The sequence below is a fragment of the Protopterus annectens genome, chromosome 3.part0 (assembly GCF_019279795.1).
Source record: "Protopterus annectens isolate FY-2018-M chromosome 3.part0, PAN1.0, whole genome shotgun sequence".
Classification (NCBI taxonomy): Eukaryota; Metazoa; Chordata; order Ceratodontiformes; family Protopteridae; genus Protopterus; species Protopterus annectens.
Window position 1 is genome coordinate 179,134,960 of NC_056731.1, and position 24,768 is coordinate 179,159,727.

General features: G+C 39.2%; 1 protein-coding gene across 1 annotated transcript in view; it reads right to left on the bottom strand.

Annotated features, from left to right (window-relative positions):
- Window positions 1–24,768, bottom strand: part of SLC6A20 (solute carrier family 6 member 20) — an 817,648-nt gene that overhangs the window by 242,500 nt on the left and 550,380 nt on the right. The gene's annotated exons all lie outside the window — the stretch shown is intronic.

Genomic DNA, 24,768 nt, shown 5'->3' on the forward strand with positions numbered 1-24,768 from the left:
AGTAATACAAAATTCCTTATGGACTGCACGTGTCAGATTACTGGTCAGATAAGAGAAGAATGAACATCATATAGGAATAAGACAAAGCTGCATTTCTGCAAACAATAGTCATAAATGGTTGTATGATCACTCATTGCACTATATCTGAAATGAATACATATACAAACAACTCAGAAGTGTATTAAGTGTCATATGTCTTGTTAATACTGTGGATCATGTTGCATTTGCTTGTATGCACAAAAATGATTTTCATTGTTTGCTGCAAAGCTGTTTCTGTGGCAAAGAGGGATAAGACACCTTTACTGTGTATTGAAGTGTCATTGGTGTGAGAGGTCAAATCCAGACTTTTGTAAAAATTTTTCATGTGTACTAGCATATATTTTGTAGTATTGTTTATTTTATAGATTTCTTTTCTTTTTTCTTTTTTAATGCCAGTATTTGTGTGGCATGAGGCTTAACACAAACATGGGAAATGGATAAACACAATAAATGTCATGTAAAATACTTCTTTCATAACCAGTACAACAACTACACCTGTGAATCACTTGTATGTGTGGCACATCTACTATACACGTTGATCCACACAGCATATACTATTTGCCGATCAAGGTTCAAGTCTCATCTTTGTCTTTTATGGACAAAAACCTAATAAACACTATTCACAAGGCTAAAACAAGTTTAGCTTTACTTGTTTGGTTTGCGCAACACTTACTGTCATGCAAATTTGGAGCAATGGTGCACACACGAAGCAGACAGAACACCTGCAGACAGGATGCAGACATTCTCAATTTCAAAAAGGATATATTTTGCTTTCCATCATGCAACACCGCTTAGCGACATTGCTCAGCAGTTAGCAACCTTCCCCAACACCTGTAGTTCCAGAACACCTGTGGAGAGGAAGTAGACAGTCAACTGTTTCAAAACAGATAGATTCTATCAAGTATGTTGGGTACCTCACAAACACGCTAAGTGGAGGTGCATGGCAGTTAACACACAAAAGTTAATAATGAATAGGAAAACATGCAACTGTAATTTAACTATTCCTGCATTAACAGGTGTAAGTATAGGGTTGCACTGCAGATAGTCCTGCATTCCAATTCAAGAAATCCAGATATGTTTACTGTTGTTCCATTTCACTTTATACTACATGTCACATACAAAAATCTAAACATAATTGTAAATAACAATAGGTATTTATAGCAGTGCAGCTTATATGAATTATATTTATGACTGAGGGTATGCAGAGTACTATATTTATATAATTATAATTGTGCTATCTGGCCTTGGATGGCCTTTAGACTTCAATAAGACTCATAGACACATGAATATATAAACCAGGTCATTGTGAGTTGACACACATATATGGTTAACCCCTCATTTTATCATGTATATTCATATATAATTCATGACCATGCCTGAGAAACACTTCTGTGGCATGGATGAAAAATCACCACTGTGGAAGAAAATGTTTTGTCCATTATGCATAGATTTAAATCCCACATTGTAAAAATTAATCTTATCAGTGTGTAAAGCCATGCAAAAATGTGTCAGGTCATAACTTTTATGCCCCCAGTAGATGTCTGCAAAGTTAAATCACTTAATAGTTACAACAGCACCCACCCTTAAACTAATGCCAGCTGTCATATTAACCTTCCAGTTTCCAAAACTGCTTTCCTATCTGTTTGGTACTGTTGCTCTCCTCTTAATATCATGAAAATGTGGTTGGCATCGTTATTTGCGATTGCGCAATGCCATTAAGCCAGATAGCATGTAATGGCAGGAAATCACTCATTACTATTGCTATTTCTCTCTGGTTAGACATGTCTGGTGGTAGAAGGGATGGTGCCCAATTTAGGGCACAGCAGTAGGGTGTTGAGGAGTTCAGGATCTTTATTGGACTTCTTGTAAATCACCACAGCCAAAGGCTCCTGCAGGAAGACTACACCATCTCTCAGTACAAGTCTGAGACATGGAATAGTCTGGCCAAGGCCATCTCCAGTGTTACTGGCATTCCATGCACTGGAGAAAAGTGTAGGCATTACTTTAATGACATAAAAAGATACAAGAGAGATACACTCAACCAATGGCTGAATGAGTTTAGTACTGCTGACATCCCACAGTTGTGTAAGTATAGTAGTAAATATAATTAATAGTACCTAGAAAGCTGCATATAAGCAAGACAGGTATGTGTAATGCTCTTCTCTTCTTTTTATTCCACAGCTGAATGTGAGATCTGAATGAATAGAGATGCCTATGATGAGAGTATGGAGAGACTGAGGGAAGCAAGGAATATGTATGCAGCACAACACAACTATTATTTTAGCTAAAGTATTGCTCTTCTAAAAAGTAGCAGCAAATTAAGTATGCATATCCTAACAGAAAAAGCAAGCATGCATGCTGCAGCCTGTAGCACAAGCTAACTGTTGGAGTCAAGTGTAATACTGTAGTCAGACGTTATGTGTTCAAGTACTACAGATAACAAATGCATAAAATACAATACTAAAATCCTTTACAAATATTACAGTAATTTAATTTTATGAGAAGTGGCATACATGCCCTGCTGTTAAATGAAATCTGTATAATTTGACAAAGCATGTGTGTGATATATGTACATTGTAGCTATTACTTTGAGCAATCATTACTTATAGCTTGCAGTTCTTAAGAAGTATACTTAAATGTAAAAGTACAGAGAAATATAACATGTTTCATTTTATTGTGATAAAGCATTGTATGTCACATATGATGGAACTAATTATCTCTTTTTTTCTCTTACCCCAACCCTTATCTCTCTTTTTTTATTTTTCTGTGCCACCAAAATGTTTCCATGTCATGCATCTGTGAAAAATCACAAAATGCTTTACAGCACAGGTAGGTAGGCCAACCCCATGGCACAGCCTGCCCCCACTCCACAGGCTATTGCACCAGTGCCCAGGATATCTGGAACACAACCTAGCAGTACTGCCTCAGCTACCCCTTGCACTACCAGGACCCTCCACATCATGTATCACTACCCTGGCAGCTGGTGCTGTGATACCTTCTGGGAGTAGTGGCAGAGGTGGTTACTTTGCCACCCGACAGGAGTTGGCCAGGATTGGTGCATAGTGTCATGTAGAACACCATGGGTGCATACCTATGCCATATGGAGAGGATGCTCTCTTTCATAGTTCACAGGAAAAATTATCAAGCACTCCAACAGCCAGTGGAGTAAGGGGACAGTGATGACAGTCCTGCAGGTGATGACTAGATTCTCACTGTCCCCATGTTTGATGGTCATAGACCTCTGTTGTTCCCTCCCTAACCCCAATCATGATGACCCCTACTTGTCAGGTCTCTCACCATCCCTGTCTCTTGTCTTGTCTGTCTGCACATGCTTACTCACTGACCATACTTACCTGACCCAGAAATAGCTATGTCTTTTACCCATCATTCTACTCTTACTGATGTAAAAAAGAAGGGCACCTGTTCCACAAAAAAAAATAATCTCATACATAGCTCCCTACTTCACACATGTGTCTTCTTCACACACTTGATTTGGTCCAATTGGCTATACAACATGATTGCATTGTTGTGACACCCCCTCTCTGTTGAGGTGACAGTCCAAATTCAGCTAATATTCTATACATATTTTTCATTTTACACTGTTAAAGAAATGGATAGCTATGGTTCTTTCCTACCTCCCTCCTGTACAATCCTATATTGCTTTCCGTTTGTTCTTCCCCTTGCTCGCCCCCCATTTCACTACTTTCCTATCAAACCAATTTTAACACCTTTAATCTGGTCAAAACGTAGAATAACACATCACACATATAAGGAACAACCCCCCACTGAAGCCCTTCACTTTTTGTCCTCTGTGTTTGCGTGAAGTTTGGCATCATGCACCAATGCTGATTGACTGTGAATGGCTAAGTCCAATGGTGTAGTATGGTTACCTCCGCACAATGCTGCTTAAATACGCTGTGCTAATATAACACACAGATCAGATTAAAGGTACTCATATTAAAAATGTCATATTGTTTTATTTCTTTACACTGATGAATGTATAAACATGTAAATCCATATGTGTGCTGTTGACATTAATCAATTCAGTAGTTTTTTAATACAGTGCTTCACTGTAGGCATTTCCTGTCAGATTTGCTAAAATTATCACATTTAAGTATTTAATGACATCCTGAATACATATGTGAAAACAGTTACATTGACCTGGATTCAAACCTTTTATCATCTGTTCTCAAAAAAGAAGCTTACTGATGTTTTATACCTGCTGCCACAGAATCAGCTAGGCAGCAAGTGTTTTTTTTCCACTCAGTACTGTCCAAAGTACTGACTTCCATGCCCTTCTGCTGAACATGTTTGCATGGAGTTGAGTAAAGCAATATAACTATCAAAATATTATGACTGGGGCAGAGAACTGCTTTTGAGTGTCGCTTAACCACATGCAAATGAGGAAAGTAGTATCATTAATTTTTGAAGGTGAGATAAATTATGACACGACATTTCTGATATGAAGCATATAAGAACACCATAGTATCTGTTATATGTGTCTGCCATAGTCAGTGGGGATAAGTACTTGTCACGTTGCAGTAGGAGTCCTTTAATGTGTTTCGTGCATGCGCAAGTTCTTTGCCATCAATCGTACAAACCCAGTGCTCTGAGGTACGCTATGGAAAGTATATGAGTATGTATGACTTATGTTTACTGCACATTTACTCTTCAGCCCATGAAATTAAATGTAAAAAACACAAAGAAAGTAAAAGAAATATTTAAAGAAAGAACACATACTTACACTGCGGCCATGTGTTACCTGCACCCATGCACTCAAAATATAGTCTGTCAGTATTTGTTCACAAATATAGCAACTACACTACAGAAAATAATAAAAAAAATGTTTTCTTATACAACATGTACATCTTTATATTGATAATACACATTTATATTTTCCAGTATTGTAGTAATGTGGACAGCTGTTTGCATATAGTTTAAAAAGCTGTTATTTTAAAGTCTACCTGCACAATGGAATCACAACAGCAAATGCTACACTTTATACACTCATCAGTCTAGTAACATGCAGATCTTTAATATCTTGACAGTTGGGCATTCCTACACATTAATTTCATGCAGGCCTCCCAACATCTTCTCTCAAACATCCAATGCTGATGTCATCCACTATAAATTATCCTGCAGCTGTGTAAAAGTCAGACTTGTACAGTGGCACTTGTGTAAAGTACTGAGTTCTCTAGTCCATGTACTTAGGTTGGGGTTCTAATTTCACTGCAGTCAACTGGTGTGTGTGTGTGTGTGTGTGTGTGTGTGTGTGTGTGTGTGTGTGTGGACTTGTTTGACATTAGAGAGACCATTTTACACCAGCATGTGGGATACTGCTATTACTATCTTCCTCTCACCAGACACTGCTGATGTCATCACTTATAAAGTGTTGTCCAACACTCTCCGAGTCAGAGTTGTGCCGTGAAGTTTGCATTAAATACAAAGTTATCTAGTTGGTGTACTTAGATAGGTAGGGATTCTGTTCTCACTGCAGTCAACTGGTGTGTGTGTGTGTGTGTGTGTGTGTGTGTGTGTGTGTGTGTGTGTGTGTGTGTGTGTGTGTGTGTGTGTGTGTATGTGTGTGTATGTGTCTACCTGTCGAGTTAGAAGAGCATAATTATGTATCCTGCAGTCACCACTACAATCCCATGGAGTACCAATATTTTGACAGTTGGACATGCCTACACATCCATTTCATGCAGGCCTCCCAACATCTTCTCTCAAACATCCAATGATGATGTCATCCACTGTAAATTGTCTGGCAGCCTTGTAAAAGTCAGACTTGTGTAGTGGTGCTTGCGTAAGGTACTGCGTGCTGTAGTCCATGTACTTAGATATGGGTTCTAATCTCACTACAGTCAATTAATGTGTGTGTGTTTGTGTACTTGCTTGACATTAGAGAGAGAATTTTACACCAGCATGTGGGATACTGCTATTACCATCTTTCTCTCACCAGACACTACTGATGTTATCACTTATAAAGTGTAGTCTAACAGTCTCCAAATCAGATTTGTGCTGTGGCCCATGCATTAAATATGGAGGTCTCTAGTCAGTGTACTCAGGTAGGGGTTCTGTTCTCTCTGCAATCAACTGATGTGTGTGTGTGTGTGTGTGTGTGTGTGTGTGTGTGTGTGTGTGTGTGTGTGTGTGTGTGTGTGTATGTGTGTGTCTATATGTGTGTGTGTGTGTGTGTGTGTGTGTGTGTGTGTGTGTGTGTGTGTGTGTGTGTGTGAGTGTATGTGCGCACTTGCTTAACATTGGAGAGAGTGTTTTACACCAGGATGTCGGACACTGCTATTGCCATCTTCCTCTCACAAGACTATGCTGATGTCATCAGCTATAGCTGTCTCTCAAGCATGTTCTGTTAATGTCACCGGATAGGTTAAAAGTGAGTGACTCTTATGCCACTAATTTGTGGATGTGCGGCATTTCCATCAGGGCAGGGTCAGAGACCAGCCTGTAGGCCAGGTACAAGTCGCCTCATCCTATACGATACAGAGTACAGTGACAAGGCTTTCAGCCTATCCATGTATATCAAGGAATTTTTTTGTTGAGAAACCGCTGTGTTCTCTCCATCTGCTGCAGGTGTCTTGTGAGGTACATGCAAAAGGGAGCATTGTACTCGATTAGATTTCCGATGATGTTTGAGTACAGTGGTATTATCCTTAGACCTGGATATGATGGCTTGACTTATGAGGTGCATGATGTACAAGTCTTTCCTTACAACTGTGGAAACTTGGTGGTTAAAGTTCAGATTGCTATCTACCTGTGTTCCCAGGTCTTGCACAACTGAAATTGAGCTTAGGGGGTGTTGTGAATGCTATAATTAGCAGTGGGAATTCCACTTTGTAAAGGGGAAAAATAATGGCACTTTTTTGCATTTATTTTCAGACTGTATGGCTTTGGCACCGATCATTTGTCTGTGTTAGTCCCTCCTGTAATATGTTTACATCATTGGTGGACTCAATGATTGCACCCAACATGCAATCATCAGCAAACTGCATAAGCCAAAAACTGCGTACTTTAGCCTGGACTTCTGAGAAATAGAGTGGGAACAGTAAAGGGTCCGGCACAGATTCTTGTGGTACACCACTGGTGATGGCTCTACTGGTAGAGATTGAGTCACCAACTTTGACAGTATGTGTTCTGTTAATGAGCCAACTGGCTAACCATCTAGTGATGTAAGGGTTAATCCCCATATGGGAGAGTTTCTCAATGATACTTATGTGTGGGATTGTGTCAAAACACCTGTCCAGATCAATATAGGTGGTAATCACTGTCTAACCTTCATCTGGGGCTTTGATGACTTTCTTGAACAAGTCTACTAGGTTTAATAAGCATAATAAACCCTTAATAAAGTCAAACTGGATTAGGTCTGGAGTTTAATGGTTCATAGGTTTGAACTAGGCTATCGGCCCTAGGGCCAATACAAGCCTAGCCATAACAATTCCCTGGCTATTTCCTCACAGAATATTTACTTCCCTGGTCCCCTGTCTAGCAGGGTGACTGATGTGATCCCTGGGGTGAATTTCCTATCTCTCATCCAATCGCCAAGGTTCCTTTTGAAGAGGGCCAAAGAGGCACTCAGCTTGACATGTATGGGCAGTCTATTCCAGAGTATGGGGAGTCTCTGGGTCAGGAACCTATCCCTCCAGCATGTTTTGTTCATCATGATGACCAGATCCCTGGAGCATGTGGCTCTGACGGAGTGGGATTTTTTTAAGTGTAGCATGTTTAACAGCACTGGGTTTGACATGACCTTGTATGTTAAGCAGAGATTGCCTCTGAGTAGGCGCTATGTGACAGAGTATAGCTGGAGTTTTTATAGACTGTTAGTATAGGGCACCTGCTTTAGGCCCGTGATTCTTTTAGTGAGGTATTTCTGTGGCCTTTCCAGTTGTTGCAGATGTCTTGTGAGATACATACCAAATGGGGCATTGTACTCTATAATGGGTCTAATGAGGGATGAGTACAGTGGGACAATGACCTCCTTTTTGCTGGATGAAAAGCCCTTAATGATGAGGTGTGCCACATTGAAGGATTTCCTGACTGTTGTGGCTATGTGGTTATCGAAGGTGAGACCACTGTCCACCTGTGTCCCTAAGTCCCTTATCACACTTTCAGTGTTTAGTGTGCTGCCACTTATGTGGTAATTCATGGGTACATGTTTTTTCCCAAAGGGGAGAACTATACATTTCTTGGCATTGAGCTTGAGCCCATGGCTCTGGCACCTAGCATCTGTTTCTGTAAGGTCCTTTTGTAGAATATCCACATAATTTGGGGATTCAGTAATGGCTCCCAGTTTGCAGTCATCTACAAACTTTGTTAGCCAGAGTCCCTTAGTGCTGGCCTGTACTTCAGAGAAGTAGATGCCAAACAAGAGTGGTCCCAGGACTGAACCCTGAGGTACTCTGCTTGTCACTTGGCTGGAGCTGGATTTTGAGTTGGCTACTTTTACAGTGTGGATTCTGTCAGTAAGCCAGTTGGCAACCCATTGAGTGATGTAGGGATTAATGCCCAGCTTAGTAAGTTTATCTATGATTCCAGAGTGGGGGATGGTGTTGAAGGCCTTCACAAGGTCCAGATAGGCTGTGTGGACCACCTTACCCTTGTCCACGGCTCTGGAGATTCAAAGAAGTCAATCAGGTTGAGAAGACAAGATCAATCCTTTACAAAACCAAACTGGGTGGGGTCCAGTGTTTGAAGGTTGCCAGTGTCTTTGTTTATATGTTCCAGGATAATGCGTCACCTATGAACTCATTGAAAAGGTCCATGATGATTTTTTCCATGGCCTTACAGATGAGACTGGTTAGATTTATGGGTCTATAGTTCCCAGGGTTTGTTGATGGCTCCCCTTTGTGCAAGGGGATTACTGCTGCTATTTTCCACTCCTCTGGAAAAAGTCAGTTCTCAGGCTATGGTTAAGGAGGACACTAATCTAGTCCACTAGGTCCTGTTTTAGATTGCTTAGTAAACAACCTGGGATGTTATCTGTACCACTGAGGTATTTAGCCTTGGAGAGTGTAGATATGACCTGATGTCTAGAGATACTAGGTAGGGAACTGGAATCAGGTACATTTTGGGGTATGGTTGGTGGGGCCAGGGGTTTGAAGTTTGTGCCTAATCTGTCAGCTAGCAGGTTGGCCAGCTCCTTCTGTGCAGCTTCATGTTTAAACTCCTAGGATTAAGCAGCAGAACTTTGAGTTTGCCACCAGTGGATGTTATGTCGGAACTTTTGTTGCTTTCACATTGCCTAACAAAGGCACTATGGGGGAGGCAAGTGCCTTTGCCAGTATCTGACAGCCTAGAGAACACAGGTTCAAACCATCTATGGAAAAGTTGTGTGGCTTGTCAACCATGTAAGCCCAGGCTGAGAGACACTAGATCCCCCCACGACTTGACAACAGAAGCTAAGCTAATTGTTGAAACCCATCAATTTTGTTTATATTGTGGCATCATCCTGGGTAAAGGTAGAATGCTTGTTATGGCTAAGGTCATACTTGTCTGGGACACATAATTTGACAGTTCAGTCATGTGTCTCTTCATATAGTCCAGAGAAGTATGTTATGAAAACAAATAAACAACCCAGTGATAATGTAGACATCACACCCCTATGAGCCGACCAAGTGGTATGTGACCTGTGTACTGAGGTAGATGGTATGTGGAACATCCACCAGCATGTGCCAGCAGTGCTAACTACTTCCTTGTATGTAACACAACTCCAGAATATGTGCAGGACCTCCACATCAAAGGCCATAATAGTTTCATTGTTGACAGCCTTCGTCACACCAGTAACTAAGTACAATATACCCTTCTTCATGTATCTCCCTACACATCTTCCAGGGATGTGCAACTCAAGTGTACCAACTTTGCCTATAGTGAGCTCCCACACATTTTATTACCCTTACCTAGCTGTTCTTCTTGTTGCATAAACATTACTGTCTGATGGTGCAGAACCCCCATCAAGGTGTTATACTAGATGCATGAGTGATACCTGTTCCAGTGATGCACATAGTACATACATAGCTGTTTGACAACATTGATGGCATGGGTTACATTTGTGACAGTGTGGATTGAGCCTTATATATGCCATACACACATGTCAGCTAGTCTGGACTGATGATGTCACATACAGGTATAGCAGTGTCCCTCCTAACAACTCCAATAGATGTTACAGTGTCAGGACAGTGTGCTTGACTAACCTCATTGATTGAGAACATCTCATAATAGTTATACAAGTGTGTTATTACGGAACCATCTATGATTACTCACAATCACATATGTTAAGTCAGAGGCATGGGATTATTGGTGGTATTATTCTGATATTGTCCATGACTGTGCATGCTTCTATTTATTGTTGTCCATGGGCCTGTTACTATGTGTCCCGCTTGGTGGAGACCTCTGCTGACATTACATTCATATTCAGACAACTCACTTTGTACAGCATCACAATATGCACCTACCCCTATTGTATATAACATCCTTGATAGATGTTCTCTCCATTGTTTATGTCAGGACGCTTATATCACAAAGACATCTTCTACATTGTTATGTCACCTTGTGCGACAGTCATATAATATGCATTTTCACTGTGCAGTCCGTACTGCATCATGTCAATATGTGGTTTGTGTTCCTGCTACAACTCTCTTCATTTACATGCCCTTGTCTGCTGTACATTAAGATGTTTCACATATCTCTTTCCCTGTGCTCATTCCTACAGTTCATCTGTTTGTCCCTATTCAATACACACACACACACACACACACACACACACACACACACACACACACACACACACACACACACACTTCCCCTCACTGTTTATTTTAAATTGCAGTCCATGTACCATTATGGATCATTTACACAACTATTGTTCAGTATGCCTGAAATGGGATTCCACAACACTCTGCACTGTATACGCTGTCATGTAAAGTGTTTGGACCATATACATTGCTTTATTTTTAACCCTGGTAGTCATTGTGACATTCTCTGCAATCTCACAGACTTAAGGCCAGATCCAATAAAGCCTACACTAAATGTACACTAAGTATACATAATATGTATTCAATAAAATTCTTATCACATTTTTTGTGCTTTCTAGTCACTCAAAAAGATTACTCTAAGTGTACATGTAGTCTATACTTTGTGGTAACCCTTATGAATCCCTGTCAATAGTTAAAGATGCAAGAATATAAGTAAGAAAACCAAAATTAGGAGAAAAAAGGTGTGCATTATATCTGTGTTGTCTGTTTACTCAGAAAAGTGTACACTTAGTGTAGGCTTAATTGAGTCTGGCCCATAGTTTGCTTATATGTAAACAGGTCTACATATTTGCTGCTGTCCATGCTGCTTTACATGGTTTCCTGGCTGGCAACACTGTTGCTAGCCATGAAACCACGTTTGTTTACATTTAAACATGGCGCACAACATGAATATGTAATTAGTACTGCTGCTCACTGCGCAAACATGTAAACTCCATGTATGCTTTGCATGAAGCCTACACAGAGTTTATCAAATCCCCTGGTATATCTATCCAGGAAAGAGAGTTAAAAAAGAGATAAAAGAAGCTTTTAAAAACAGAAGGGAAAGATTTAAAGCATGGAAGAAGGACAGGATTTTATGTGTTGTTAATGACCAGAAAATTACCAGTTAAAAAGAAGAAATGACATATAAAGTAATATAATTAAGAAAATACATATGGCACGCAGAAGAAGGCTGTGTATAGAGTACCAGCCGAAACCGGTCTGTGCAGTTTTTGCTGTTCTTTACAATAAATTATCAGCTTTTTCATTGGGTCATGTCATGCTGGCTTTTTGTTTTTTGAATTGGCTTTATTTTGAGCCGTGCAGTTGCTTCCGTGCAAACTGTTTTTTGTTGCTATGCAGAGGAAAAGGAGCCATGGAACGTATACCTTTGTAATGTGACAGGATTAGAAAAGTATGAGAGTAAGTAAAGAAGCAGAATAAACAGAAAAGGGTAAACAAATAATTCATTGGTAAGCATTACACTGACACTCCTTGTGAACCATTTCAAGCCTAATCAATTTGCCTTAAAGGTAAAACTCAAATCTTGCACTTTGTGTTTGTGAGGTAAACACCTTAACCATTATGCCAACCCTCCACCTAATTAGAACAGAAAGTATTTTATATAGAATTTATAAAGGAGAAAGTATTTGTCATATGTGGCAGGCAAGAAAAATTAAATGCTATTTAATAAGATATGGTATAAAATTGGAATATGTAGAAAGATAGAAGGTTGGCTTTGGCAAAAGGGATGGGTGGGTATTCCCTTTGACAAAAGGGATGGGTGGTTAATGAAGACAAAAGAGAGCATGGAAGCTAAAAAATATATAAGGGGTTTCTTTTTAAATATTTTAAATGTTTTGTTGAGTAATATACAGTGATTATTTTTGTCCGTAAATAATTTGAAATACTTGTTTTATGTTTTGTTTTATGTATTTTCTATAGGTGCCACGAGATCTTTTACATCCACACGAGCTACCACCATGAGGCCTCAGTTTAGCATCTCATCTGGACAACATACTGAGGAGCGCAGCACCCCCCTTATGCTACACTGCAATGTCAGCTATCGATCTACCTATTGCAGGAACAGAGTGCACACCATTCTACACCAAAGGTGAGTATGCTGCTGCATCACTGACACTGCTGACACTGGTATGGCTGCTGGGAGCTGGCAGTCCAATACCCTACCTAGGACCCCATTTGATCATTATGTCAGAATTCAAATTTATTGCTTATTGTTTGACATGAATTGAAAATAAATATTAATAACTGGAATTATATAATGTAAAATATCATATGAATGAAAAATATTGTTAACAACATGGTGTGGTGTAATTCCAAATTCCTTGGATAGGTATTATTTGCTATATTTATTTAGAAATATTGGACTAGCGTAAATATAAACTTACTTTTTTACTTTTTTGAGAAGAATGTTAAAGAGATATAATTCCTAAAATAAATGCTATGAAATATACTGAATTATACTGACTATTTCAAATTTATGTGAAATACCAGTGGACTTTTGGAATTTACAATTATTTGGATATCATTTTAATAAATAAAATCAGAAACAGTTATTCTGTATAGATTTAAAGTTCATCTGAGTAAAGTGAGGAAAGCCAGAGAAAATCCTTTATATTCTAATCAAGGATTATGTGATTATTTATAAGAGAAATTGATGATTTAATTAACATTTTTATAGGTTCATAGGTAGGTACTAGGCTATCGGCCCTGGGGCCTATACAAGTCCAGCCAAAAAGGTACCCTGTTTTTGCCACCCAAGAAAATGATTTTCCTGTGCCACTGTCGAGCAGAGCCACAGAGGTGATCCCCGGGGTGAATTTCCTATTTCCCATCCAATCATCAAGATTTTTCTTGAAGAATGCTAATGAGGAGCTTTGTTTGATATAGATAGGTAGTTTATTCCAGAGTATGGGAAGTCTCTGGGACAGGAATCTACCCCTCTGGCATGTTCTGTTTATTGTGGTGACAAGGTTTAGGTCCCTAGAGCGTGTACTCGGAGGGATTGGGATTTCTTTAAGTGGAGCATGTCCAACAGCTCTGGGTTTGACATCGCTTTGTATGTTAGGCAGAGATCACCTCTGAGTAGGCGATATGCGATGGAGTAAAGCTGGAGTTTTTTGAGACGGTCTGCATAGGGCATCTGTTTGAGGCCGGTAATCCTCTTTGTGAGTTATTTCTGTGGCCTTTCCAGTTGTTGTAGATGTCTTGTGAGGTACATACCAAAAGGGGCATTGTACTCTATAATGGGTCTAATGAGTGATGAGTAGAGGGGAACAATGACCTCTTTTTTTCTGGATGAGAAACCTTTTGTGATGAGGTGTGCCATGTAGAAGGATTTCCTGACTACTGTGGCGATGTGATTATCAAAGGAGAGACTACTGTCCACCTGTGTCCCAAGGTCTCTTATCACACTTTCGGTGTTAAGTATACTACCGCCTATGTTGTAGATCATGGGTACAGAGTTTTTTACCAAAGGGGATGAGAATGCACCTTTTGGCATTGAACTTGAGGCCATGGCTTTGACACCAGGCATCTGTCTCAGTGAGGCCCTTTTGTAGGATGTCCACATCGTTAGAACTTTTGATTATGGCTCCTAGTTTGCGGTCATCCATGAACTTTATTAGCCAAAGACCTTCTGTGTTAGCCTGTACTTCAGCGAAGTAGATACCAAACAGGAGAGGACCCAGGACTGAACCCTGTGGTACTCCACTTGTCACTGGTCTGAAGTCGGATTTGGAGTCTGCTGCTTTCACAGTGTGGTTTCTGTCAGTGAGCCAGTTGGCAACCCATCTTGTGACATAGGGATTTATACCTAGTTTAGTGCTTTTATCTATAATTCCAGAGTGGGGGATGGTGTCGAAAGCCTTGGCAAGATCTAAATAGGCTGTGTGAACCACCTTACCTTTATCTACGGCTTTGGTGACTGCTTCAAAGAAGTCTCTCAAATTTAGGAGACATGATCTGCCTTTTACAAACCCGAACTGGGTGGGGTCCAGAGTTTGGAGATTATCAATGTCTTTGTTTATAAGTCCCATGATGATACATTCCATGGCCTTGCAGACCAGGCTCGTCAGGCTAATGGGGCAGTAGTTCCCGGGGTCCGTGGTGGCTCCCCCCTTGTGGAGTGGGATAACTGTTGCTGTGCACCATTCAGCAGGCACAAAGCCTGAGGTGAGGCTATGATTGAACATGGTACTTAGGTGGGGTGCCAGTTCGTTCTGTAGTTCATGTAGAACGCAGCCTGGGATGTTGTCTGGTCCCATGGATGCTGTGTTCTTGGCTTTGGAGAGTGTGTTTTTTACCTGTGCAGCCGTGATTACAGGAACTTTGCATTCTTCCGGTTTAGAGATGGGCTCTTTAGGGGGTGGGGGTGGGGTAAAGTTAGCACTGAACCTATCTGCCAGGATGTTGGCAATATCAGTTGGGTCTGTATATTTAGTGCCATTGTGCTGTAACTCAGAGCAGATCTAAGTGTTGCCATTGAGACTCTTGACATATCTATAGAATGCTTTGTGGTTGTCTTTGGAATCAGTGGCAATTTTGTTTTCGTAACTAGCTTTGGAGGATTTTATCAGGGATCGCAGCTTCTTACTGAGGCTGACCAGGGAGCTCCTCCACTCATGGGATTTTACTCTCTTTTGCAACAGTTTCTTCCTTCTGTTGTACAGTTTGTTTATGGCAGGGGACCATCAGATTGGCATCCTTTTTTTGGAGGATAGTGTCTTGGTTCTGTTTGGGATAGCACAATCCATGCACTCATGTAAGTGCTTATAAAGTGCAATTGTGTAGGATTCAGTAGTCGTAACTGTTTTGTCCATCTGCATGGGAGTCATGAAGTTTACCACATCTGTCTTAAGAAGCATGAAGTTGGCTTTTGAGAAATTCTTTACCATGGTTTCCTTAATGAGGGGTGGGGGCAGGATATGGATATCTAGGGTAATTAGCTTATGGTTGGATCGGACCAATGAGGCACTGACTTCAGGTGTGGAACACCGGTCACTCATGTTGGTAATGACTAGATCTAGGATATTGTTGCCCCTGGTGGGGGTGTGGATAAGTTGATCCAGGGCATTGGAATTTATGGATTCCAGAAAGTGTTGAGCGGAGTTGGTACATGAGTAGTTTTCCCAGTTAATGGTGGGGTAGTTGAAATCGCCCATTATTAGGGTGTTTGGTTGAACCCTAATATTTTCCAGTACATCAAGAAAAGAGGAGTGGGAATCCTGGGGCATGGTGGGTAATCTGTAGCAAGCTACAATTTGGATTGCAGTTTTGCCCAGAGTTAGTTGCACTTGGATAACCTCGGCTGCATTATGCTGAGCAACTAGCCTGGAGGTGTGGATATCCTTAATGAATATGGACACACCTCTGCCTTTGGTGTTCCGGTCCAGGTTACATGGCCGAAAAGTGTGGTATGAGTTATAGCCTGACAGTGCAGGGGTACTCTCTGGAGCATTGAACCAGGTCTCAGTCACTGCACAGATATCGATGTTCTCCATTTTAAGGAGTGCCTCGAGTGAGTGCATTTTGAGATTTAGACTTCTAGCATTGAGTAGCATCACCCTCAGTTTTTGCTTGCCTGTTCCTGTTATGGTGGTGAATTTGTCATTTGAACCTTGCCTAAAAAAGGCACTATATGGGTGGTAAAAACCTTAGCCAGCATCCAGAATCCCAGGGGTGACAGGTGCAATCCATCTCTGGCAAAGCATCGTGGTCTGTCGACCTTGTCGTCCTAGGCAGACAGATACTGGATCCTTTTAGAATGGCACCAGAAGCTTAGCCAATTGTTGAACTCAATCATTTTGTCCTTGTACTGCGGCATCATTCTGGGTGATGGTAGAATGCTACTCAGGGCTAGGGTCATACCTGCCTGGGCTACAAGATCGGAAAGCCCTTCCATGTAGTCTAGGGAGGTACGTCTCAGGTTGTTCACACCAACATGGACAATGACAGAGTCATATTTGTACTTGTTGTGGAGTGACCTGAGTGCGTGGGTTATGTGGCAGATCCTGGCACCCGACAGGCAGCTGACAGTAACCTTCTCCTTGTTTAGCCTGGTTAGTGGGACATCAGTGTGCCTGACTATAGAGTCACCTATGACTAGTGTGTTGGGTACGTTGTTTTGCCTTATTGGCTGTGGTTGAGTGGCACACTGAGTCTGCGGGCTATGTGTCATTTGGGTTGTGTTAGGGGGTGGAGGTTGCTTGCGTTTCTGCTTTGGAGGTCCCTGTTGCTTGGGCAGATTACTACTGAGAGCCTCCACGAATGTTTTTGAGTTTCTATGTGTGGAATTTGGTGGTGTAGATTTAGTGAGACTATGTGATGAGTGTGGTGTGGTGCAAGTGTTTACTTTCTCCTCTTGACTGTCAAGTTTAGTCTTGATTGGAGAGAGCTTTACCTCCAGTTTGGCTAGATAAATGCATCTCTCACAGGTTGTAGTATTGGGTGGAAGGAGGAGAGGGTTGTCTGTGTACATGAGGCAATTTCTACATTGCCCCAAGATGCCCAGATTCATCAGATAGACAGGAGAGAACACTGGGAGATGACCCTTGGACATGCCTGAATAAAAAAAATATTTTCCTAGATAAGTGAGGAAAGTGAGTACAAGAGCTGTTTTTCTCTAAGCAAGTGAGGAAAGTAAGTACCAAAACTGTTCTCCTCTAGGTAATGAGGAAGGTTGAGTGCTGTAGTAATTAGTAAATTATTTAGTGCTTACAAGTTCTGAACAAATGCTGATCACTAATAAGCAAATTCAAGTGCTAAAACTAAGAATCTATATCTGGACTAAACTAGTTATAGGAAAATGGGGGAACAAGTGCAAATGTGGGCTTTTAAATCAGAAAATTGAGAGAGATGGAAAAACTTCCCAAACGGCCAATAACTACAATTTCTAGGCCAGAACCACTCATTATGTGGTAGACAGGTTACCTAGTACTTACCACTCCCACTGATAAGCTAGAAGGCTTCCCTCCAACACAGAAAGCTTGGGGGGGCTCAGAAGCTTACATACAGTCCTGGATACAGCAAATCTGAATCTGGACTACACTTGTTACAGGAAAGGTATTATATATATATATATATATATATATATATATATATATATATATATATATATACAGAAAAGTAGCTAAAACAGCAGTCAAAACAATTCAAATGCAGTGCAAACAGTTTAAACAATGCAATTAAATTAAAATGACTAAAAACAAGTGCAAACGGAGTCTATTAGGTAGAATGAGGTAAAGAGATGGGACTGGGGGGAGTGTCCCAGATCAAATCTACAGTGGGGGCGGGCAACTGCAAAAGCCTCCAAATTTAAACAACACAGGAATAGGGAGGGTAGGTATGGGAAAACAAACACCTTCAGCAGAGATCTGAAAAACTATACAGTGAAGCAAAAATAACAGTGCACAACTCTGAAGTCAGCCAGCAATGATATAAAATTAGTCAAACAGCAATTACCAGTACACAACTCTGAAGTGCCAGAAAAATATACTCAGCTCTGCATATCTCCAGATAGTTTGAAGAACATTCTGTCAGGACACAGGAAGGCTCCAGCAATGATATTATGAATTATAAAAATGTTTATGGGATATGAACTCTAGAAATCTCTTCTTCTTCTTGTGTCTTTCGGCTTTTCCCGGTTAGGGGTCACCACAGCAGAACTCCGGTCCGCTAATGATTGGCAGTAGATGTTTACATGCCGAGTTGCCGGCTCTGATGCACAACCTTCAACGAAGGTATGCCCATTCACGCATGTCTCCACACAGAAGACGCTTTAGCTGAGAATCGAACAGGACAATGTCTTACTGTGAGGCGACAACGCTACTGCAGCACCACCACCACAGTGTCTATAATGCAATATTTAGCATAAAACATAAGAACTATATCTTAGAAGAGAAAGTGTCCAACTAAATGAGACTGACAACTGTTAGATGTTTATTAATTTATTTATAGTTATTTCCAGATGGGGAAGAAATATGTCAAAGAAGAGGCTATTTCAAAATAGCTATGTGTAGATATGTTTTATGATTGTAGATATACACCTAAAAGTCCAATAATACTTTTTAAAATTGGAAACTTTTGTGAGAAGTAGTTGTATATATTTATGAATATTTATTTGCAATAGGGTTGAACTAAATGCCAAACTTGATGGATGACACTGCTCCTGCTGCTGCTGAAGATGATATTTACAAAAGTTACATTTTAATTATTTCTGAGCAATTATTTGGCTCATTGTTTTCTATATATACAAATATAACTCGTGCACAAATACACTATAGACATAATTGAAAAATATGGATTTAATACAGAAGTGAAATCAAATATGTAGAATCCACTAGAATTAAATGATTTAGATGATGTAGAGCAGGTAAGGGAAACATTTATACTTGAGAATTTTTTTCCCTTTTGATCTACTCCCATAATCTAAGCTTATGGGCTTTCACCTGAAGACCGATTAGCTTATCATTGCTATAGCAAAACTGAAATGTAATTTTGTGGAATATAATACTTTCAAAGATCTTTCTCTTCTGGTCTTTCTTTCTTTCTTCATATGCTAACTTTTGATTCTTGTATGTGATGGTCAACATTTGCCATTTTCCTTTTATTATATTGTATGGCATCTTGTAAGATTTGTTAACTATGGAGCGTTTCTCTCTGAACCCTTACTGAAAAAGGCCTGTCATCACACAGCCAGACTTTCCTGGTAAAAAAATGCTAATAACTAACTAACTCACTAAATAACTAACTATCTAACTATCTAAATTGCCAATATGTCCTCTTCATTTGTTTGTACCATGTCAAAACTGAAAAGTAGAAGTTTTGGCGATGACCACAACTAAAATGATATGGGCTTGATAAGTGGTTCAGACATTGGAGATGCTGTCCAGAGAGGGATTGGGGGTCTGCCAACTTAACTGTCCTTGTGGGAAAGTGTTGGAAAAAGTCCCAGTGCAGGAACTTCACCTGAGAAAGGCACAGGAGTGCAAGAATTGCTTTAGGGGCTCTAGGCAGTATGAGTCTGCCAAGCAATGGTTATGGTCTCTAGCTGAAGTCACAAGTGTGCAGAATCCTGCACTAGCACTAGGTCCAGAGAAGTAGGCATTGCACCATGCCCTCCATCCAAGAGCGAGGAAGTGATATTAGGACCACACAAAAAAATCTTTTAACCTAAAATTAAAACAAAAAATTTAAACAAAAATGACAAACTGTCAGCCATTAGGCTGACAGCACACTCCAAAAGAGGCTAGACCTTGTAATAAAATAAAGAAGGGGCTTCTTGCAGGATATCTGCAAAGCAGCTCAATTGAAAATGCAGCATACTTTTGTGAGTCCCTGTATTTAGACATGCAGCCCATAAGACATTATTTTGCACCCTCCAGCTAATAACCTACCCTTTAAAAATATTACACTAAGCCACTGAAGCTACTATGCATAATGCAAATTCTCTGATCAGAAAAGGAAAATACTAGAGACCACAAAGTAAAGACTACACACAATCGCAGTAGAGGCCATGGAGAATATGCTCCTTTATTCAAATTCATGCACATCAAAATGTTAGCCCACTTGTAATGTACTGGAGTATAATCATACTGTGGTAAATTTATATTCTTAATTGCAGCTATAATTCTGTATAGCCATCATGTCCTGTGGCATTTAACACCACTAGTCACAATCTGTGGCAACTGGTGCTATTGGGCTGAAAGGCTGTAGCCCTCCAAATTTTTAAGAAAACTTTTTTTTTTAATTATTATTATTTGTTTCTGGGTGTAAATAAATCATGCATGTTCTATAATCTGCAGCAAGAACAACAGGAAGTGGGGAGGATGGGACTGAGAGGCCAACACTGGCTGGCCCATCCTGAGGGGTAGATGCCTAGGATTGCTACAATATCAGCAATAAGGCCCTATTGATGTCTGAGTGGCACACTTCTTAGTCAGGAGGCTGTGCATGTCTGAAAGCTCACACACACCTATAAGAGGTTGCCACTGCAGAGCTTAAAAGGCCACATTGGTGTTATTGGTATTACAGCACGCTCCCCATCAGTATGATGCCACACCAGCATCCTCATCCTCTTCACTGGCCCTGGATGTGGGTCAGCTTGAGTCAGAAGAGACTTATGTGTGTTGGTTAACCAGGGGAGCAAGGGGAGAAGCTGGTGGCAGTTGATGGTTAGCTGTGGGAAGAGGAGAAAAAAAGAAGAAGAGCCATACAAAGCAGTCCTACTGATCATTCATAAGAGTCAGAGCTGTGCTGAGAAAAAAGGTACCTGGGCTATGTTTTAAAACAGCCCAACAAAAATGCTGAGAGTCAGATTGCTCTGCTTGTTTTATATCCTCCCATGATAGTTAGTCAGAGTACAGTGGAGCCTTTATGAGGACCAATTCGACACTGAAAAAAAAAAACTTGGTGGATTTCTCCCTTGATGACTGTTGCTACGGCTCTAGCAATCATAGGAAGAAACCTGAACTCTCCATTCCAACAAATGCTACTATAATTTTGAGTCTCATTGGCTATAGCACTGAATTAAGTAACCAATGAGGTAACCAGCAAGACTCAGGATAATAGCTGATTTCAGACTCTATTTGTACCTTAGCTGCGGCAGTAAGTGTTGAAAGTCTTGCAGACACTTTATATTAACCTGTATGATAGCAAATAGAATTGGTGAGTTAGTTGACTATTTTACAGAGAAATATACTTGTTAATACCTCTCAACTATCCAGATTTTTGCAGAATGTCCAGATTTTTATCTCATATTTTTAAACTGTTCCTCATAAAATTTGTGTTTTTTCTGGCAAATCACTGAGGATTGATATCACTAAATTATGACATATATTTAAGTTTCAAACTTCACATCCTTTAGAAAATCCATGATAGCACAAATCCTATTATTCTAACAACTTTCTAATTTAAAAATCAAAAGCTCAGGGTTGTCCCAGTGCAAGCTGGGAAGGATGTTGAACATAAAAGGCAATACAGCACAAACCAACAGTGGTATTTGTTAGAAAAATATGTATTAATGTGTGTATGCTTAATACCAAATTAATAATCAAGTGTTTTTAATATGCTTTTCATTCTATTTTTCATGCCCTGTGTTATATACAAATTGAGTTTCATATGAGACTGAAAAAGATGCTTTTTGGAAACTGCAGCATGCTTTCTGAAACTTGCAAGTTTCCCTCTGACCTAGTAACTGCTAGCACAGCAATATTCTTGTTTATGCCTTGTGGAAATGTACTTGAGAAACAGGTGTTTATCTGCTAGGTCAGAAGTATATGAATGAACAATGCTTTATATTATAAATGTAATGATTCTAGACAAACAGCCTTGTCCAGAGGATGGGAGCCTCTGCAGCTGCAGTAATTTAGAGATAAAGTAGACAAAAGGATTATTAGAGAACCGAACTGCTAGCATTGTGCTTGATTTAGCCGTAGTATCTTGAATGTAACATAACAAGTATCTAATTGAAAGTAACCAAGGCCATGTTGTTTTCCTCAGGAAGTTTCACATAAAAATTGTTTAAATCAGCAGAAATCCATGGGAAAGATGGTCAGCAGATGATGATGGAAAGGTGGTAATCTGTTACGTCAGCATGGTAGGACAGGATTAATTTGATAACCTATAAAAATGAATGTATTTCCTGTTTCACATGTTTTTGTCTCCTTGCTGCAAGATTAAAGTGCCTTAACCTGAACCTACCATGTTTTGATCATTTTTAAAGTATATTTTTCCTTTGGCAGTATTAAAATCCAAGTCACAAAATCAGAGCATTCTTGTTGCATAAAACACTTTTCATGCACTTTTAATATATTAAACATTGAGCACTTTCATCTCAAATAAACGGAACTTTATCAAAATGTTTGGACACTTATAAATCAGTAATTTAAATAATAAATTACACAATACATGTGACTTTACACAACAAATCACAATAAAACACAAATTAAACAATTAACATAGAAATAAAGGATGAATTTGAAATTGATGAATGATACTAACTGGTAGTGTTGCATTAAAAATTATACTTATAAATGGAAGTGTAAATAAATAAGTATAATATTTACAATCTTGAGGCTCACATCTTCAAAATGCTACTAACAGAAATAGTTTCATTTAAGCCTGGCGATTTATTGGCTTCTAGTCTAAGCTGCCATTTTAATTCAGACTGCTCAAGTTTTAGCTCCCATGATCTACCTCTTATATTTGGAAATACTTGTTCCAACACAAAAATTAAAATATTTCAATATCTTTGCAAGTAAGTTTGTGTTTATAAAGGGCATTATTTTCATTAAGTGTTCTTATGTCATACATATGCTCATATATGCAACATTTCAACTGTTTTTCTGTTTTACCTGTATAATAAAAATAACAGAGGTTGCAAAAAGAAATATAAACTAACCTTGCAGAATTGCAGTCGCATGTGTATAATAATTTGAACTTATACTGGTTAGTATATATTTGTAAAGTCTGTCTAACAAAAATAAATTTATATTGTGGGCAATGTCCACATTTAAAGATCTCTTTGTTATTTATATTAGAGTAGATATTGCATTACTATTAGATGTCATCTCAAACATTTCTTTTAGATTAAGGTGCCTCTTATATACAAATTGTGGACTGACACCTACAATTGGATAAATAAAATCATCCTGGACAATCACTTTCCAGTTCTTGCCCATAACTTTCTTTACTTTCTGGGTCCAAGGACCATATTTAATAAGCATGGTGTGCTCAAAAGTGAGGGATTTTCCTTTTGTAATATTATCAAATGTAACTTCCACAAAGCATTTACACAACAAGGGGGTAAAGCAGCCTTCACGCTTTCTATAAATTTCATTCTTAATATCCTGTAACATATCAAATGGGTACCCTCTATCTAGAAACATCTGAATAAGCTTGTTGATTTCTGCTTAAAATTGAGCATCATCAGATGTAATTCTAGTGATGCATACTATTTGCCCCTTGATTAAACTTTTTTCTGTGCTAGAAGATGGTTGATATTGAAATGTAAAGAAATGTAAAAATGTGTTGGAATAAGATGGTTTCCTATACAAAACAGAAACACTTTTTTTCCTGTCATGTCCTTAATCAATGTTATATCCAAATAGTCAATAGACTCAAGTGAGTATGAAAATGTAAAATTTAAAAAGTCAGTAGAAGTATTAAGAAACTCTACAAAGTTCTCCAATTCCAAAACATTACCTTTCTGCATGACAAAAATGTCATCCAGAAATGAAAATATATTACTACGTGACATATAAAGTCACATTTAAAAAACAGATTTTGCTCCCCAAACCAAAGTATAATGTTTGCATATATGGGGGCACATGTCACCCCCATAGCAACACCTGACACCTGCTTAAAGTATTCACCTTCATAATATAAAAATTTGATAGATAAAACTAAATCCATAAACTCAACAAGAATGTCAATATTTTTGAGTGGTAAATTTCGATAAGGTAAGCAGGCTTCCATAAACCACTCAAGGCCAATACTGTGTGGTATAGTGGAAAACAAATCAATAATATCAACAGTCACTAATAACCATGAATCATTAAAATGGCTTGGTTAATACTTCTTAAAAAATCCCAAGAGTCATGTATCACATAACTATGTTCATGGAAAAAGTTCTTTAAGGAACAATCAATAAAAAGTGCCAATGGATGGGCAGAAAAAATTGAACGTAGAGAGAGGGGAGTTTAAGCTCTTTACGCACTTTAGGGATGCCAAAGATAGCTGGTATAATAGCTTCACCAACCTTACGAAACTGAAATGCATTATAATCAATGGCATCCTGATCCCAAAGATCCTTAAGAAACAAATCTATCCTGTGGTAGGGTATATTAATTTTGTTTTTTGATGTTCTAATGTAACGAGATTCATTCAACAATAGTAAAACCAGCTCAGTGACAACCTCTGGCAGTTAGTAGTATTTACCATGAAAATATCTATTCAGACCAAAAACCGTACACGTAGTTCCGTAGAAAGGAAGGAACAGTAAACGAAATCCTTAAGTAAAATAAAGTTCCTTTATTCAACAAATATGAACAGGTAAGCGCTTTCACCAAAGTGGCTTCTTCAGACCTCTATGATGTTACACTGATAGATACTGGCTCTATTTATATATAAAGCACTCAACCTGCTCAATCAGGATTACTTAATTATTAAATCACATCAATTA